General features: G+C 41.1%; 1 protein-coding gene across 1 annotated transcript in view; it reads right to left on the reverse strand.

Annotated features, from left to right (window-relative positions):
• Positions 1 to 16,899, reverse strand: part of RAP1GAP2 (RAP1 GTPase activating protein 2) — a 1,028,482-nt gene that overhangs the window by 847,572 nt on the left and 164,011 nt on the right. The window lies entirely within an intron of this gene.

Raw genomic sequence — 16,899 nt, forward strand, 5'->3', positions numbered from 1 at the left:
CTTAAACATGAGAAATGGAATGATTTCTTTTCATATGTCATCCTAGCTGCATACGTAATTTTTCAAATTTTTTTTAGTGAGGCATGAAGACTGTTTGAACTTTTTTTATCTATTAGAAATTGATCAGTTAAAAACAGATGAAACTTGGATGGAAGTCTGTAGCACATGGCCTGTCTTCCAAGTTTCATCCATTTTACATGGATACCCATGGGCTTTAATGGGCGAGTCTGATCTGCAAAATGGATAAGAATAGGATGTGCTGTGAGTCCCATGGACCAGAGACACTGATCCATTTGTATAACTTATGTGTGTATGGATCAATGAAACTATGGGTCAGTGTTCTGTCCAAGAAAAAACAGATGTGCAAATGCAGCCTAAGGCCTGTCCCACACGTCCAGATAATTCCGGTACCGGAAAAAATCGGTACCGGAGTTATCCGTGTCTGTGTGCCCGTGAGCTCACGTAGGCCATACGTGCGGCACACGTGTGCCGCCCGTGTGCCGAGTGGGTACCACACGGAGCGTGCAGGAGACAGCGCTAAAGTTTAGCGCTGTCCCCTGGATCGTGCTGAAGCCGCGATTCATATCTTCTGTGCAGCAGCGTTTGCTGCATAGAAGATATGAAGAATAGTGTTTAAAAGAAAGATCTATCTGTCCGCCCCCCCCACCCCCTGTGCGCCCCCCCCGCTGTTCTGAAAATACTCACCTGCCTCCCTCGTTGGCTGTCGCTGCTTCCTGTCCTGGCCGCGCACCTTCTACTGTATGCGGTCACGTGGGGCCGCTCATTTACAGTCATGAATAGGCGGCTCCACCCCTATGGGAGGTGGAGCCACATATTCATGAATCTAATCGGCGGCCCCACGTGACCGCATACAGTAGAAGGTGCGCGGCCAGGACAGGAAGCACCATGTGGGGGGACAGCGCTTACTGGAGCGCTGTCTCCTGCACGCCACACGGAGAACGTCCGTGTGAGGTACGTGTTTTACACGAACACTGACATGTCTCCGTGTTTGGCACACGGAGACACGGTCCGCAAAAAATCAATGACATCTGCACAGATGCATTGATTTTAATGTGTCTACGTGTGTCAGTGTCTCCGGTACGTGAGGAAACTGTCACCTCACGTACCGGAGCCACTGACGTGTGAAACCGGCCTAAAGGTATGAGTTTCTGAATTTTTTTAATCTGATTTTTCATTAAAGTTTGGTCCGTTTTTACCATTAGAGTTTCATCAGTTTTTCTAGTACGAATAAAAAAAAGAGAGAAATTTCTCCAGCTTCTCCAGTCAAACATTGACCTATAGACTTGCTTTGGCAATTTTGACCCGTCATTGACACTCGAATAATTAACAAACATATCTGTGAATTGGAGCAGGCGATTCAGTCAACAAAAATACTCGGTCATGTCAGCAGATCCATAGGCTGTAAGAGGTATGAGTGCTGTCCATGGAAAACACAAATCAAACTCGTACAAGAAAATATGATGTCTCAGTTAGATCTTAGGTGAGGTGCAATTTTTAATATGTATAGATGATAGAAGGTAAGAGTAGGAAAATTATTGCAGATCACAGAGAAGCCAGGGAGGTTTACAAAGAAAATGCTTGGTGCCTACAGTAAAACATGGTGGTGGCAGTGTCTTTATGTGGGGCTGCATGAGTGCCGCCGCTGTTGGGGAGTTATATTTAATTGATGGTATCATGAATTCACAGATGTACTGCTCTATATTGAAACAGAAGATGCTACCATCATCCCTTGGTAGACATGTCCTTTTCCAACACGAAAGTGATGTAAAAAAACAAACATCTAGGCCTCTGTTGCATCTCTAAATGTGAAAGGGATGCAGATGCCAAGTGTCTCTTCATCTGAACACAACCGAATACCTAAGGGGAATTCTGAAGAGATACGTAGATTATCACCCCCATCCAGCAACCAGGTACTAAAAGAGGTCGTTCTTGAAAAATGGAAGAAGATAGATATTCTAAAACATCGCCAATTTGTTCATCCACTGCCTAAAAGACCTGACCTTAAAAATCTTGAAGGTCATATAAATTACTAGATGAAGTAATGTTTGATGTGTGGTGTAAGTTGCATTATTAACCTTACTTTCATGATTATATATATATATATATATATATATATATATATACACAGCACAGGCCAAAAGTTTGGACACACCTTCTCATTTAAAGATTGTTCTGTATTTTCATGACTAGAGAATGCCAAGAGTGTGCAAAGCAGTCATCAAAGCAAAAGGTGGCTACTTTGAAGAACCTAGAATATAAGACATAATTTCAGTTGTTTCACACTTTTTCGTTAAGTATATAATTCCACATGTGTTAATGCATAGTTTTGATGCCTTCAGTGTGAATGTACAATTTTCTTAGTCATGAAAATACAGAAAAATCTTTAACCCCTTTACCCCCAAGGGTGGTTTGCACGTTAATGACCGGGCCAATTTTTACAATTCTGACCACTGTCCCTTTATGAGGTTATAACTCTGGAACACTTCAACGGATCCTGATGATTCTGACACTGTTTTCTCGTGACATATTGTACTTCATGATAGTGGTAAAATTTATTTGATATTACCTGCATTTATTTGTGAAAAAAATGGAAATTTGACAAAAATTTGGAAAATTTCGCAATTTTCCAACTTTGAATTTTTATACAATTAAATCACAGAGATATGTCACACAAAATACTTAATAAGTAACATTTCCCACATGTCTACTTTACATCAGCACAATTTTGGAACCAAAATTTTTTTTGTTTAGGGAGTTATAAGGGTTAAAAGTTGACCAGCAATTTCTCATTTTTACAACACCATTTTTTTTTAGGGACCACATCTCATTTGAAGTCATTTTGAAGGGTCTATATGATAGAAAATACCCAAGTGTGACACCATTCTAAAAACTGCACCCCGCAAGGTGCTCAAAACCACATTCAAGAAGTTTAGTAACTCTTCAGGTGTTTCACAGCAATTTTTGGAATGTTTAAATAAAAATGAACATTTAACTTTTTTACACAAAAAATGTACTTCATCTCCAATTTGTTTTATTTTACCAAGGGTAACAGGAGAAAATGGACCCCAAACGTTGTTGTACAATTTGTACTGAGTATGCCGATACCCCATATGTGGGGGTAAACCACTGTTTGGGCGCATGGCAGAGCTTGGAATGGAAGGAGCGCCATTTGACTTTTCAATGCAAAATTGACTGGAATTGAGATGGGACGCCATGTTGCGTTTGGAGAGCCCCTGATGTGCCTAAACATTGAAACCCCCCACAAGTGACACCATTTTGGAAAGTGGACCACCTAAGGAACTTATCTAGATGTGTGGTGAGCACTTTGACCCATTAAGTGATTCACAGAAGTTTACAATGCAGAGCTGTAAAAATAAAAAATAATATTTTTTCACAAAAATGATCTTTTTGCCCCCAATTTTTTATTTTCCCAAGGGTAAGAGAAGAAATTGGACTCCAAAAGTTGTTGGACAATTTGTCCTGAGTACGCTAATACCCCATATGTGGGGGTAAACCACTGTTTGGGCGCAAGGGAGAGCTCGGAAGGGAAGGAGCGCCATTTGACTTTTCAATGCAAAATTGACTGGAATTGAGATGGGACGCCATGTTGCATTTGGAGAGCCCCTGATGTGCCTAAACATTGAAATTCCCCACAATTGACACCATTTTGGAAAGTGGACCCACTAAGGAACTTATCTAGATGTGTGGTGAGCACTTTGACCCACCAAGTGCTTCACAGAAGTTTATAATGCAGAGCCGTAAAAATAAAAAATCATATTATTTCACAAAAATGATATTTTCGCCCCCAATTTTTTTTTCCCAAGGGTAAGAGAAGAAATTGGACCCCAAAAGTTGTTGTCCAATTTGTCCTGAGTACGCTGATACCTCATTGTGGGGGTAAACCACTGTTTGGGCACATGGCAGAGCTCGGAAGGGAAGGAGCGCCATTTGACTTTTCAATGCAAAATTGACTGGAATTGAGATGGGATGCCATGTTGCGTTTGGAGAGCCACTGATGTGCCTAAACATTGAAACCCCCCCACAAGTGACACCATTTTGGAAAGTAGACCCCCTAAGGAACTCATCTAGATGTGTTGTGAGAGCTTTGAACCCCCAAGTGTTTCACTACAGTTTATAACGCAGAGCCATGAAAACAAAAATTATTTTTTTTCCCCACAAAAATTATTTTTTAGCCCCCAATTTTGTATTTTCCCAAGGGTAACAGAAGAAATTGGACCACAAACTTTGTTGTCCAATTTGTCCTGAGTACGCTGATACCCTATATGTGGGGGGAACCACCGTTTGGGAGCATTGGGAGAGCTCGGAAGGGAAGGAGCGCCATTTGGAATGCAGACTTAGATGGAATGGTCTGCAGGCGTCACGTTGCATTTGCAGAGACCCCTAATGTACCTAAACCGTAGAAACACCCCACAAGTGACCCCATATTGGAAACCAGACCCCCCCCAAGGAACTTATCTAGATGTGTTGTGAGAACTTTGAACCCCCAAGTGTTTCAGTACAGTTTATATTGCAGAGCCGTGAAAATAAAGAATCCTTTTTTTTCCCACAAAAACTATTTTTTAGCCCCCAGTTTTGCATTTTTCCAAGGGAAACAGTGTAAATTGAACCCCAAAAGCTGTTGTCCAATTTGTCCTGAGTACGATGATACCCAATATTTTGGGGGGGACCACCGTTTGGGTGCATGGCAGAGCTCGGAAGGGAAGGAGCGCCATTTGGAATGCAGACTTAGATGGATTGGTCTGCAGGCGTCACGTTGCATTTGCGGAGCCCCTAATGTACCTAAACCATATTAACGCCCCACAAGTGACCCCATATTGGAAACTAGACCCCCCCAAGGAACTTATCTAGATGTGTTGTGAGAACTTTGAACCCCCAAGTGTTTCACTACAGTTTATAACGCAGAGCCGTGAAAATAAAAAATCCTTTTTTTTCCACAAAAACTATTATTTTGCCCCCAGTTTTGTATTTTTCCAAGGGAAAAAGTGTAAATTGAACCCCAAAAGTTGTTGTGCAATTTGTCCTGAGTACGATGATACCCAATATGTGGGGGGGAACCACCGTTTGGGTGCATGGCAGAGCTCAGAAGGGAAGGAGCGCCATATGGAATGCAGACTTAGATGGAATGGTCTGCAGGCATCATGTTGCATTTGCAGAGCCCCTGATGTAACTAAACAGTAGAAACCCCCCACAAGTGACCCCATATTGGAAACTAGACCCCCAAAGGAACTTATCTAGATGTGTTGTGAGAACTTTGAACCCCCAACTGTTTCACTACAGTTTATAACGCAGAGCCGTGAAAATAAAAAATATTTTTTTTACACAAAAATTATATTTTTTAGCCCCCAGATTTGTATTTTCCCAAGGGTAACAGGAGAAATTGGACCACAAAAGTTGTTGTCCAATGTGTCCTGAGTACGCTGATACCCCATATGTTGGGGTAAACCCCTGTTTGTGCGCACGGGAGAGCTCGGAAGGGAAGGAACACTGTTTTACTTTTTCAACGCAGAATTGGCTGGAATTGAGATTGAACGCAATGTCGCATTTGGAGAGCCCCTGATGTGCCTAAACAGTGGAAACCCCCAATTCTAACTGAAACCCTAATCCAAACACACCCCTAACCCTAATCTCAACTGTAACCCTAACCACACCCCTAACCCTGACACACCCCTAACCCTAATCCCAACCCTATTCCCAACCGTAAATGTAATCCAAACCCTAACATTAACTTTAGCCCCAACCCTATCTTTAGCCCCAACCCTAATTTTACCCCAACCCTAACCCTAACTGTAGCCCTAACCCTAGCCCAAACCCTAACCCTAGCCCTAACCCTCACTCTAACCCTAGCCCTAACCCTAGCCCTAACCCAAACCCTAGCCCTAACCCTAACTGTAACCCTAACCCTAACCCTAGCCCTAGCCCTAACCCTAACCCTAGCCCTAACCCTAGCCCTAACCCTAGCGGGAAAATGGAAATAAATACATTTTTTTAATTTTTTTAGTTTTTCGTAACTTAGGGGGTGTTGAAGGGGGGTTTGATTTACTATTTATAGCGCGTTTTCTAGCGGATTTTTGATTGGCAGCCGTCACACACTAAAAGACGCTTTTTATTACAAAAAATGTTTTTTGCGTTACCACATTTTGAGAGCTATAATTTTTCCATATTTTGGTCCACAGAGACATGTGAGGTCTTGTTTTTTGCGGGACGAGTTGCCGTTTTTATTGGTAACATTTTCGGGCATGTGACATTTTTTGATCGCTTTTTATTCCGATTTTTGTGAGGCAGAATGACCAAAAACCAGCTATTCATGAATTTCTTTTTGGGGGGGCATTTATACCATTCCGCCTTTGGTAAAATGGATAAAGCAGTTTTATTCTTCGGGTCAGTACGATTACAGCGATACCTCATTTATATCATTTTTTAATGTTTTGGCGCTTTTATACGATAAAAACTATTTTATAAAAAAAATAATTATTTTTGCTTCGCTTTATTCTGAGGACTATAACTTTTTTATTTTTTCACTGATGGTGCTGTATGGCGGCTCGTTTTTTTGCGGGACAAGATGATGTTTTCAGCGGTACCATGGTTATTTATTTCCATCTTTTTGATCGCATGTTATTCCACTTTTTGTTCGGCGGTATGATAATAAAGAATTGTTTTTTGCCTCGTTTTTTTTTTTTTTCCCGGTGTTCACTGAAGGGGTTAACTAGTGGGACAGTTTTATAGGGCGGGTCGTTACGGATGCGGTGATACTAAATATGTGTACTTTTATTGTTTTTTTTTTATTTAGCTAAAGGAATGTATTATTATTATGTATTATTATTTATTTAGGAATTTTTTTTTTTTTTTACACACGTTAATTTTTTTTTTTTTTTTTACATTTTTACTTTGCCCCGGGGGTGGGGCATCACAGTAAAGTGACAGATCGCCGATCTGACACTTTGCTGTGCACTGTGTCAGATCGGCGATCTGACGTGCACAGCAGGGAGGCTTCCCGGCGCCTGCTCTGAGCAGGCACTGTGACGTCACCTCCCTGCAGGACCCGGATGCAGCCCTGCGGCCATTTTGGATCCAGGGCCTGCAAGGAGGAGACACTCGGTACAAGGTGAGCACATCTCAGGGAAGCCCGCAGGGAACCCTCTCCCTGCGCGATGCTTCCCTGTACCCCCGGTACACTGCGATCATGTTTGTTCGCAGTGTGCCGAGGGTTAATGTGCCGGGGGCGGTCCGTGACCGCTCCTGGCACATAGTGCCGGATTTCAGCTGCGATAGTCAGCTGACACCCGGCCGCGATCGGCCACGCTCCCCCCGTGAGCATGGCAGATCGCACTGGACGTACTATTCCATTCTTGGGAATTAGGGCCCACCCCACATGGACGGAATAGTACGTCCAAAGACAGAAAGGGGTTAAATGAGAAGGTGTGTCCAAACTTTTGGTCTATAATATATATATATATATATATATATATATATATATATATATATATATATATATATATATATATATATATATATATATATATATATACACCGGTATATAAATCTGAAAAAAACAGGCAGCACTCCAAAAATCAAAATGAAAGCCCATGGCTTTACTGATCCATTAGCAGCAACCTTTCGGCAGATTTATCTGCATTTCTCCTCTGCCGAAACGTTGCTGCTAATGGATCAGTAAAGCCATGGGTTTTCATTTTGATTTTTGGAGTGCTGCCTGTTTTTTTCAGATTTTGTACTTTGGAGGTAGGTTCGTGCATCACCTTTACAGATGATATTGCACCAGTTTTTTTTGGTAGTGCTGCTAAATTTTCTTTAAATAAATATATATATATAAATATATATATATATATATATATATATATATATATATATATATATATATATATATATTTGTTGTTTCCAGCAAGGCAATACAGCCCAAGGTAGTGAAAAATGTTTGCCTGTCTACAGTATGTTCACAACTGTATTGCCCAAACGTTATGTTATGTAAACTTAACGGAACATGTTTTTCTATCTGACCTATGGTTGACATACAAGCATGTGATCAGTCTCTACTACTTCTAGTCTGTGTCTTTGATTTTAGTGATGAATGTCACAATGAATGTTTTGCCTTGAAATATTATCAAGTCATTTTCTTATCTCTTCGAGCAGCAATGTGTGTACATAAAATACCAATCTTGTTTTTCACGTTTCTTTATGGTTTCAGAAGTATAGTAAACAGACAAGTGTTACATTTGTAAAGTGAAGGTAATGTTCTAACTCTGAAATATGTTCAGTATTTCAAAAACATAACTCATTTCTTTTTTATGTGAAAAAAGGTCATTTTTCTCACATATTTAATGACAAAATTAGAATTTGTTATTTTCATTAAATCTGTGAAATACTTAGTATAATCTGATTCATATGAATGATAAAAACAAAACCTTAAACCCTTTCGCACCAGAACCTGTTTTCGCCTTCGTGATAGGTCCAATTATTACCATTCTGACCACTGTCACTTTATGAGGTAATAACTCTGGAACGCTTCAACAGATCCCTCTGATACTAAGAATGTTTTTTCGGGGCACATTGTACTTTACGATAGTGGTAAAATTTGTTTGATATAACCTGCGCTTATTTCTGATAATATCAGAAATTTGGCAAAAATTTTAACAATTTTGCAATTTTCAAACTTTAAAATTTTATGCCCTTAAACCAGAGTTATGTGACACAAAATAGTTCCTATAAAAACATTTCCCACATGTCTACTTTATATCAGCACAATTTTTAAAACATTATTTTTTTTCTTACGAAGTTAGAAGAGTTAAAAGTTGATCAGCAAATTCTCATTTCTCCATAAAATTAACAAAACCATTTTTTCTGTAGACCACATCATATTTTAAGTGACTTTGAGGGTCCTATAAGACAGAGAATACCCAAAAGTGATACCATACTAAAAACGTCACCCCTCAAGGTGCTCAAAACCACATTAAAGAACTTTATTAACTCTTCAGGAGCTTCACTGGAATTAATGGAATGTGGAAGGAAAAAATGAACATTTAAATTTTTCCACAAAAATGTTAGTTTAGCCCCAAATTTTTCAATTACGCAAGGGGAACAGAAGAAAATTCTCCATAAATATTCTTGGGCGATATCTCCAGAGTATGCCAATACCCCCAATGTGGTGGAAAACTATTGTTTGGGCAAGTGGCAGGGCTCAGAAGGAAAGGAGCACCATTTGAATTGAGAAATGCGATATTGGCTGGAATCGATAGCGAGTGCCATGTCGTGTTTGGAAGGCCCCTGATGTGGCTAAACAGTGGAAACTCACATAAATTACCCCGTTTTGGAAACTAGACCCCTCAAGGACTTTATCTACATGTGTGATGAGCACCTTGAAGACTCAGGGGATTCACAGAATTTTATAATGTTGAGCCATGAAAATTATAAAGCACATTTTTCCCACAAAAATGTTATTTTAGCCTTAAATTTTTTTATTTTTAGAGGGATAGCAAGAAAAATTGAACCCAAAATGTGTTGTACAATTTCTCCTGAGTACGCCGATACCAAATTTGTGGAGGAAAACTACTGTTTAGGCGCATGGCAGGGTTCGAAAGAGAAGGAACGCCATTTGACTTTTGGAATTCAAAATTGTCTGGAATCAAAAGCGGACGCCGTGTCGTGTTTAAAGAGCACCTGGGATGCATAAAGAGTGGAAACCCACACAAATGACCCGATTTTGGACACTAGACCCCTCAAGGACTTTATATACATGTATGGTGAGCCCTTTGAACCCTCAGGTCCTTCACAGAATTTTATGATGTTGAACCTTCAAAATTAAAAAAACACAAAAAAAATTATTTTCACAAGGGAGGAGAAAATGAATGCCAAAATTTGTTGTGCAATTTTTCCAGAATACCCCATATTTGTTGGAAAACAACTACTTGTGCGCATGGCAGGGCCGGAAAGGGAATGAGTGCTATTTTGGCTGGAATAGGTTGCGGATACCATGTCACATTTGAAGAGCCTCTGACATGCCAAAACAGCAGAATCTCCCTCAAGTAATCACATTTTGTAAACTATACTTCTCAATGAATTCATCTAGGGGAGTAGTATTTTTAACTCTCAGGCGATTCACAAACTTGCACAACATTGAAGCATTACGATTTTTTTCCACTAAAATGTTGCTTTGACCCCAAGTTTGCAATTTTCAAAATGGGTAATAGGAGAAAACAAACCATAGTTTGTTACGCAATTTCTCCTGAGTACATCAATAACCCATAAGTGGTAAAAAACTACTCTTGAGGCACAGTGCAAAGCTCAGAAGGGAAGGAGTGCCATATTACAGTGCATATTTTGCTGCACTGGTTTGAAAGTGCCATCTCACATTGGCAGAGCCCCTGGGGTTCCACAACAACAGAAACCAACATAAGTGACCCCATTTTCCAAACTACACTTGTCAAATAATTCCTCTAGGGGTGCAGTGATCTTATTGATGCCACAGGCGTATCCACGAATTTTATACTATTGGGCAGTGACAAAAAAATAATTACATTTTTACTACAAAAAAATTAATTTAGCCCCAGATTTTGCATTTTCACATGGGGGAAATGGGGAAAAATTGAGCCAAAATGTGTCCCACAATTTCTTCTGAGTGTGGGAATACCCCATATGTGGCTGTACAGTACTGCTTAGCCACCCAGCAAGACTCAGGAGGGAAGCAACGCTATTTTGCTCTTGGAGAACAAATTATTGAAGAATAGTTTGAGGACTCCATATACAAAGCCCCTAAATGCCAGAAGAGCAGAATTCCCCCTCAAATGACCCCATTTTGGAAATTACACACCTCTGTGCATTTATCTACAGGTGTGGTGACAATTTGATTCCATTAGTGTTTTACAGAAACAAGCAGCAGTAGATGTTGCTGAGTGAAAATTGCAAACTGCTGTTGTAGTGACCAGTACGTTGTAGTGACCAGTACATTGCACTGACCAGTATATTATGCCCAGCTGATGCTTCTGGAGACATGCAACTGTAAATGAGGCAAGCTCTCATAGCTACAAAAATGTGGTTTAGGCACACTGTGGGGCTCAGAAGGGATGGGGACATTTGGAAGCGCAGTATTTGTTGGATTTCTTCTGGGGGGCAAGGAGCTGTAGCGCTTTTACAGAGCCTTTGTACTACCAGTAACGTGGAATTCCCTATTTTTCCAATAACAGATGATAGACGAGAGACGAGAGTGGGGCCTTTTTTGGTGAACTGAGATGAAGCTTTTATTGGGAACATTTTACATAACATTTGAAATCACATTTATCCTGCGCTCTACACTGAGCACGTACTTTGGAACTTCCATCTCAATCTTTGAGTGACGTTGTTAGGTGTCAAGTTCCCGCCGGGAATCTCAAACCATGTCCACTGCAGTCTCCCATTCTTCTCCAGCCACAGTAGAACCTGCTCAGTGGAGACATCGGTCCCAGCGTCCGGCTCAAGCTAATAGTGTGCAACTGGTTACTGCTGCCTTTCCAGGCTCTGCCTTTGTAGCCAGTACTGATCAGCAGTGAGCAGGCCTTTCTGGGACTAAGTGCCGCTTTTCTCATACTGAGCATGCCCATGGGACGACCTCCCATTTTCACATGTTCTGGTCCTGTTGCGGCTCCTGTTGGACCATTTGGAAGGTCCCGTGTGCTACTGCTATAAAAGATTTGCACGGCCGCTTGGCCATGCACTAGTGTAAACTTGCTAACGTGTGTATAGATGAATGTCTGTCGATGGATGAAAGCTCCGAATCATTCCCATCCCTAGTGATGATGACTGCTTGCGAATGGTGGAAGCTACCTAGCGCCCAACAGTGCTAACCTGCACACTCAGCACACGTTACAGCGTCTCTTTGCAGTGCCTGTCAGTGCGGCGCTGTACGCACTCTTGTGCGGTTAATTATTATATTGTTTCTTCTCTGACACCACAGCAGCGGTGTCGAGTGTAGGAAGTCTAGAGGAACTCTTCCCGAGTCTAGGGACAGGCTTCTGTGACTCTAGCTTACACTCTCTGCGCGGTATCGCGTCTCTGTGAATTAAGAGCGTTCGCTTCCTTCTTACCGGGTGAAGTTAACCCATGTGAGTATTTTCTCTATACCCCCATGTAGTCCGCCATTACCGAGCAGCAGGTGTCATCTCTGCACGGTGGACCCCGGACTGCGAACGCACCTCATATTCTCTATTATTGTTATTTGGTGCGTTCTGCCAGTCCTAACAGACGTCATTCAGATTTTTATAGTCTTTTCCTATTCAAATGTGTATGGGGTGATCTGTAGTACCCCAGAGCAGCTATAAAACAGTATGAAGGAGCTGTGGTGTTCCAATCTGTACACTGGTTATATCTTTCTGGAAGATACAAAAATACCCCCATAGAAAGCATTTTTATTTAAATCAATAATTCTTTATTTCAACACAAGTATAACAAAATGGAATATAAAAACAATTAAAAAGAGCCATACTGCAGAATATTTATTCCCATTTAATAACTTGACCTTATTGGGCTATTATTTAAATAGGAGATGATCTGTACTACTTGGGAATGGCCATTAAGCAATTTAAGGAGCTGAGCTGTTCTCAGTATAATAATGCAGACACATAAATTCAACCACATTAAGCCTATTTAAAATCATCTGGACCTGACAGTTAAACATACTGCATACTGCTTAAAGGGGTTATGCAGGACTAAATCATTTTTTTTTTACTATGAGCAAAAAACTAGCAGGTAGGTAGCTGCTAACAGCTGCTCCACGTCAACAGAACAGCTCTTCTTTTCTGGGCTGCTCTATCCACAGAGCGTGACTGCCGACGTCATATTGATTGACAGCTGGATTCCCACAGTTTTGCAGCAAGTTGCTGGCTGTCAATCAGCATAACAAGAGCAATCACATCCCATCGGAAGAGCAGCAGGAAACTGTCCATGTGAAGTCAAAGGGAGCTGCAGAATTGCTGGCAGATGTCATTGACTGCTCTGTGCCGGAAATGAGCTGTGCTGGGCAGAACAGACAGGCACACTATAAAAAAAATAATATAGTTCTGGATAACCCCTTAAATTCGAATATTTCAAGTATTGAGTCTCAAAATAGATACTAAGAGTTGCATGAGCTCCGCTGCAACTACATTGACCAGTGATGGCCCTTAAAGATTCTAAATAGTAGCATATGCAAAGTGGCACAGAAAAGTCATAATATATTCAAACATTATCTGATCAGAACCAAAAGCCACCAAAAAGATAGACACAGAAACATGGTGCATAGATAGAGATTGATACATATAATGCATACAGTTAGGTCCAGAAATATTTGAACAATGACAAATCTTTGTGACTGGAGCTCTGCGTGCCAATATTTTGGATTTAAAATGAAATAACTGAGATGCAATTGAACTGTGGACTTTCAGCACTTTCATCAAAGTTTTTATCCTCTTAATATGTAGCAGTCATCATATTATACAGCACTGTGTACTTACAATTGCTCATTTTGCCTTTCTACCGAGCTAAATCTTCTGTTATCTGCTCTATGTAGAAACAGGAAGTCTCTTGTCACTGCATTTATCATTCCCCTTTTCAGGGGTCCCCCCTCCTGCCAGGGACTTTTGCCGTGACTTATGAGTCATAAAGGGAAAATTGGCTGTTTCTACATAGAGATTAGAAAGTTTCAGCTACTCAGTTTTTAATCATGTGATATCATAGTACTAATGGAAAAGTGAAGCATTAGTCGGGTAGAGAAGTAAAATGAGCAATTGTAAGTACACAGCCCTATATAACATGATGGCTGCAATATATTAATAGGATATAAAGTTTGATAGAAATGCTTCTTTAATTAAAGGGGTTGAATAAAAATATCTAATCAAACCCTTAGAAATTGCAACCATTTTTCTACAATGACTTCTCATTCCAGAGGCTGAAAACTAATGTTATAAATTAACTTGAAATAAAATGTAATTTTTTAATACTTTGTAGAGAATTGTTTGCTTTGAATAACTTATGGGGTGCTTTAGCAGTATGTTTTGAGTCACTGTCCATCTGTACTGTGAAGCGCCATCCCATCAACCTTGCTTCATTTGGTTGAATCGGAGAAGAAAGTATCGCCCTGTACACTTCAGAATTCATCCAACTGCTTCTGTCTTCAGTCACATCAGCAATAAACACTGGTGACCAAGGGCCATTGTAAGTCATGCATGCCCATGCCATCACACTGCCTCCATTATGTTCTACAGAGGATGTGATGTGCTTTGGTTCATTACCATTAGCTGTCCCAGGCCTACTCCATACTTTCTTCTTCCATTTGTTCTGGTACAGGTTGATCTTAGTTTCAGGGGTCTAAAGAATGATTTTCTAGAACTGGGCTGGCTGTTGTGAATTAGACTTTTTTGGCTCACTCTTGTGGTCACTAGTGATATGACTCTGGGATTGTCTTTCTTCAGTTTTGGCACCCACCTGGGTCGTTAGTCCAGGGGTGTTGCTATATAAACTTCTTGAATTCTCAGTCTGGTGCCTGGCATCGTTGTAATCAGTTCCTTTCTGTTTGCTCCTGTCTGCTGGTCCTGGATCTTGCAAAATTAAGCTAAGTCCTGCTTCTTTGTTTTTTGGTTATTTGCATTGCTCTTATTTTTTTGTCCAGCTTGTACTAAATGTGATTCCTGATTTTGCTGGAAGCTCTAGGGGCCTGGTATTCTCCCCCCGGGCCGTTAGACGGTTCGGGGGTTCTTGAATATCCAGCGTGGGAATTTTGATAGGGTTTTTGCTGACCGTATAAGTCATCTTACTATATTCTGCTATTAGTCAGTGGGCCTCTCTTTGCTAAATATCTAGTTCATTCTTACGTTTGTCTTTTCTCCTTACCTCACCGTTATTATTTGTTGGGGGCTTGTATCCAACTTTTGGGGTCTTTTCTCTGGAGGCAAGAAAGGTCTATCTTTTCCCTTCTAGGGTTAGTTAGTTCTCCGGCTGGTGCGAGACGTCTAGAACCAACATAGGCACGTTCCCCGGCTGCTGCTATTTGTGGTGCTAGGTTTTGATATACGGTCAGCCCAGTTACCACTGCCCTATGAGCTGTTTTTTTGTGTTTGCAGACTTGGTAATTACTTCTGAGACCCTCTGCCATTGGGGTCATAACAGTATGCCAGGCCCAAGTTGAATGTTTAATGCATTGCAGAAGTGGGATAATAAGAAAGGAAATTCTGAGTTTTTTTTTTTTCCTCTCTTTCTTTCTCCCCTTTACCTCTGAGTGGCTTGAGCTTGCTGCAGACATGAATGTCCAGACCTTGATTACAAGTGTAGATCAGCTTGCTGCTCGTGTGCAGGGCATACAAGATTTTGTTACCAGTAGTCCAATGTCTGAACCTAAAATACGTATTCCTGAACTGTTCACTGGAGACCGATTTAAGTTTAGGAATTTCAGGAATAATTGTAAATTGTTTCTATCTCTGAGACCCCGTTCATCTGGAGACTCAGCTCAGCAAGTTAAAATTGTTATCTCTTTCTTACGGGGTGACCCTCAGGATTGGGCCTTCTCGCTAGCGCCAGGAGATCCGGCATTGGCAAATATTGATGCGTTTTTTCTGGCGCTCGGATTGCTTTACGAGGAACCCAATCTTGAAATTCAGGCAGAAAAAGCCTTGCTGGCTATTTCTCAGGGCCAGGATGAAGCTGAAGTGCATTGCCAAAAATTTCGGAAATGGTCCGTGCTTACTCAGTGGAATGAGTGTGCTCTGGCTGCAAATTTCAGAAATGGCCTTTCTGAAGCCATTAAGAATGTGATGGTGGGTTTCCCCATTCCTACAAGTCTCAATGATTCAATGGCGCTGGCTATTCAAATTGACCGGCGTTTGCGGGAGCGCAAAGCCGCTAATTCTCTGGTGGTGTTGTCTGAACAAACACCTGATTTAATGCAATGTGGTAGAATTCAGACTAGAAATGAACGGAAAAATCATAGACGTCAGAATGGGTTGTGTTTTTACTGTGGTGATTCAACACATGTTATATCAGCATGCTCTAAACGCCCAACAAGGGTTGTTATTCCTGTCGCCATTGGTAATTTGCAACCTAAATTTATTTTGTCTGTGACTTTAATTTGCTCATTGTCCTCCTACCCTGTTATGGCGTTTGTGGATTCAGGTGCTGCCCTGAGTCTTATGGATCTGTCATTTGCCAAGCGCTGTGGTTTTGTTCTTGAGCCGTTGGTAAATCCTATCCCTCTTAGAGGTATTGACGCTACGCCATTGGCGGAAAATAAACCGCAGTTTTGGACACAGGTAACCATGTGCATGACTCCTGAACATCGGGAGGTGATTCGTTTTCTTGTTCTGCATAAAATGCATGATTTGGTCGTTTTGGGTTTGCCATGGTTACAGACCCATAATCCAGTCTTGGATTGGAAGGCAATGTCTGTGTCAAGTTGGGGCTGTCAGGGAATTCATGGTGATTCCCCACTGGTGTCTATTGCTTCCTCTACTCCTTCGGAAGTTCCTGAGTATTTGTCTGATTATCAGGATGTATTCAGCGAGTCCAGGTCCAGTGCTCTTCCTCCTCATAGGGACTGTGACTGTGCTATAGATTTGATTCCAGGTAGTAAATTTCCTAAGGGAAGATTATTTAATCTGTCTGTACCTGAGCATACCGCAATGCGTTCGTATATCAAGGAATCTCTGGAGAAGGGGCATATCCGTCCATCCTCTTCCCCTCTTGGTGCGGGATTTTTTTTTGTGGCCAAGAAGGACGGATCTTTGAGACCTTGTATTGACTATCGGCTTCTGAATAAAATCACTGTTAAATTTCAGTATCCTTTGCCTCTGTTGTCGGACTTGTTTGCCCGGATTAAAGGTGCCAAGTGGTTCACCAGGATAGATCTTC

The sequence above is a fragment of the Ranitomeya variabilis genome, chromosome 3 (assembly GCF_051348905.1).
Source record: "Ranitomeya variabilis isolate aRanVar5 chromosome 3, aRanVar5.hap1, whole genome shotgun sequence".
NCBI classification, from domain to species: domain Eukaryota; kingdom Metazoa; phylum Chordata; class Amphibia; order Anura; family Dendrobatidae; genus Ranitomeya; species Ranitomeya variabilis.